This window comes from Vombatus ursinus, unplaced genomic scaffold, assembly GCF_900497805.2.
Source record: "Vombatus ursinus unplaced genomic scaffold, bare-nosed wombat genome assembly UNPS02009447.1, whole genome shotgun sequence".
Lineage (NCBI taxonomy): Eukaryota > Metazoa > Chordata > Mammalia > Diprotodontia > Vombatidae > Vombatus > Vombatus ursinus.
In genome coordinates this window covers 1-3,021 of record NW_020949225.1, presented here as the reverse complement: position 1 = coordinate 3,021, position 3,021 = coordinate 1, and the positions used below count along the sequence as shown (strand labels likewise).

The 3,021-nt window shown below is 54.2% G+C and overlaps 1 non-coding gene across 1 annotated transcript; it reads left to right on the top strand.

The window, feature by feature from the left end:
- The first annotated feature begins 846 nt into the window (after positions 1-846).
- TRNAI-UAU lies at positions 847-939 on the top strand. The gene is given in 2 exon segments: positions 847-884; positions 904-939. It is a non-coding gene; the product is annotated as a tRNA-Ile (tRNA).
- The last annotated feature ends 2,082 nt before the right edge of the window (positions 940-3,021 follow it).

Below are 3,021 nucleotides of genomic sequence, written 5' to 3'. Positions count from 1 at the left end.
CCCAGCCAGCCAGACAGCAGCGCTCAAAGACCCTAAGCTCCGCCCCCCCCCCCCCCCCCGCCCTCCCCACCGGACCCCCCGCCCCCCCCCCCCGGCCCCGCTTCCCCCGGGTTTCCTCCGCCCCTGGTGTGCCCTGGCTCCGCCTCCTCCTGCCGAGCTTCGCAGCACATCCAAAGACCCGCCCTTGCCCCTCTAAGCCCCGCCTCCTTCCCCCCAGCCACTAACTTCTTCTGTGTCTCGCTAAGCTCCTCCCCAACCTGCATGAAGACAACGCCCCCAACCGACAAGCCCCGCCCCTCCAGCAACGCTTTGCTTAGGCCCCGCCCCAGCCTCCTTAAGCTCCACCAGTCCTCCGGCTCACTCCCTTCGGCTGAGCTCTCCTTTGTTGCCGCCCGCACGGCTTTGCTTGGTTTTTCCTTGGGCCCAGCCCCTCCTCACAGTCCCAGTCCCAGCTCGCGCAGCTTCTGCCCCCAAGCCCGGTTCCTCGGTGGACTCGGGCCCGCAGAAAAGAGCCACGCGGGCCGCAGCCAGGCCAGCCCGGCGGGGGGGAGCCTTGGAGGGGCGCCTGATTGAGAGACCCAGGCCAAACCCGAACTAACGGTCTCCCCCTCCTCCCACTTCTCGCCCTCCTTAGGCAGGCACTGCCCCCATCCCCGGCCGACCACGGAGCCCAGCGGGGTGTTTGGTGGTGGCTCCGGGCGCCACGTGCACAGAGACGCGGGCTTGTAGTCGGCCTGGCGCGGAGGGAAGTCGGCGCATGCTCCGTGCAGACCTGGAGTTCACCTCTTCCTCATCACGAGGCCAGGGCGAACCCTGATAGGGCGATCCCGAGGCTGCTCCGCCGGAGCTCCAGTGGCGCAATCGGTTAGCGCGCGGTACTTATACAGCAGTACGAGCAGAGCGATGCCGAGGTTGTGAGTTCGAGCCTCACCTGGAGCACGTTTGTTTTGGGCGCCGTTCTCATTTTTTTGCGTTCCTCGCTGGGCCGGGAGCACCCCTCATTTAAATAAATCTCCCCAGCCCCCTCTCAGCTCCTGCCGCGGGAGGGAAGCGAGCCGTCCCGGCTGAAGGAGGGCGGTGTCTGGCAGTCCCTGCCTCTGCCTTCCGAGCCTTGGGCTCTGCTCCGCCGCGCAAACCAGGCGGAGGAGCGCGGCCTGACCGGGTCCAGGGCCCAGGGGATCCCGCGGCCGGGCCGGGCCGGGCCGGGCCGGGCCAGAGGGCTGCAGGGACCCTGGCCTGCCCTGATTCCGCGTGTGAACCAGTCCCAGGCTTTCCCGGGGTCAGCAGTGTCATTGCTTGGGCCGTGGGCTGTGTGCTTAGTGTAGATGGTGGTGGGGTGTCGGAGTGGGTGACAGGGAGCATGGGTGCAATGATGGGGTGTCAGGGTAGCTAAGGGGGGCGCCGGTGCGCTGGTGGGGTGTCGGGGTAGATAAGGGGGCACCGGTGCGATGGTGGGGTGTTGGGATAGATAAGGGGGGCACCGGTGCGATGGTGGGGTGTCAGAGGGACTTAGTACGGATGGAGTGGTCTCAGTAGTTTCAAATGAAAGATCATTAAATGTAAATTAAATTTAAATGTAATAAATGATGGGGACGGGACGCACAAAGTTTAACTCAAACTGCTCCTGTTCTCATGAAGCTTACGGTCCAGTTAAGGAGAACACACGCAGAGAATCAATAACACAAGTTCAATAATAGATACTAAATACATTAGAAAGATGCAAGGCACAGCGCACCATGAGTTCTGAGGGGGCCAAATTGAGTCTGAAAGGGCTGGATGAAGATTCAAATGAAACATCCAACAAATGTTTATTAATATAAATTAAATTTAAATTTATTAAATGATGGAGGCAGGGTCGCAGAAAGGTAAGGTCAGGTCAGAGCGCCCCTGCTCTCATGGAGCTTACAGTCAAGTTAAGGAGAGCACACTCATGCAGAATTAATACAATTAATACAATAATGTATAATGAATACATTAGAAAGACGCAAAGTAAAGTGCGCTGTGAGTTCTGAGGGGGCCAAATTTGGGGGGGGGGGGATTAGGAAAGGTATGATGGGAAAGAGGAAGCGTCTCAGTTCCTGGAGCATTTTTTTTTTTAATTAAATGACTCCGAGGGGGCAAGGCGGTGTTCTAGGAGATATACAAAAATGGAAAAAAAAAAAAAATGGCGCTTCCATGTTACAGGAATTGAATTTCCTTTTAAGAAATGGGTAGGAATTTAACCTTAGAAGGGGAACAGGAGGAGGGAACTTGGGGAAGAGGGAGAACAAGAGGGAGAAGATAAAGTCCAGGGTAAGCTTTGTAGATAGAATAGTACAGTTTGATGGAACTGGAGAGTTTATGGAGGAGTCTGTTACGACATATGACTGGAGTGCTAGGGTGAGCCTTGGCTGTTTAGAAAAATGATTTTAGTTTTAGACAATAGGGAGTTTTTGAAAATTTTTAAGAGTAAGAGTGACATGACCAGTTTCATGCGAAAGGAAAAATTGGTCCTCCCCCCCACCCCCCATTTAGTAGCGGTGTGACCTTAGGCAATTCACTAAACTTCCCTTGACTTCAGTGTTCTAGTCTATAAACTATGGGAACTGGACTATTTAATCGCTAAGGTTATTTCCAGCTCTACAGCAATGATCATAGGAATGATTATTTCAATCTGGAAAATGTCTTGCAGTAGTATGAAGGATGGATGGGGAGGTGGGGGCGCAGAAAAGGTGAAGGAGGGTGGTGTCATTGTACCCAAACCTTTGACACAGACATCCCTAAGAGAATAAAGAAGAGCTCAGAAGGTGTTATCAAGAATGAAGATGGCACAGAGTGGTAGCCAACAATCACTTTGGTATTTTTTGTACCCAGGACTCTCAAGTAGTTTACACTGTTGTCCAATGAACAAGTTTTTCCCCTGGGACACACAATGTAGGGAAACACCAAAAGGGAAACAAAGGGAAAGCTACCTAGGTAACCAGTCTCCCTAGGGTTCTTTCCTTCCAAAAAATACAGTTTAACCGCCATAGTATAATGGGT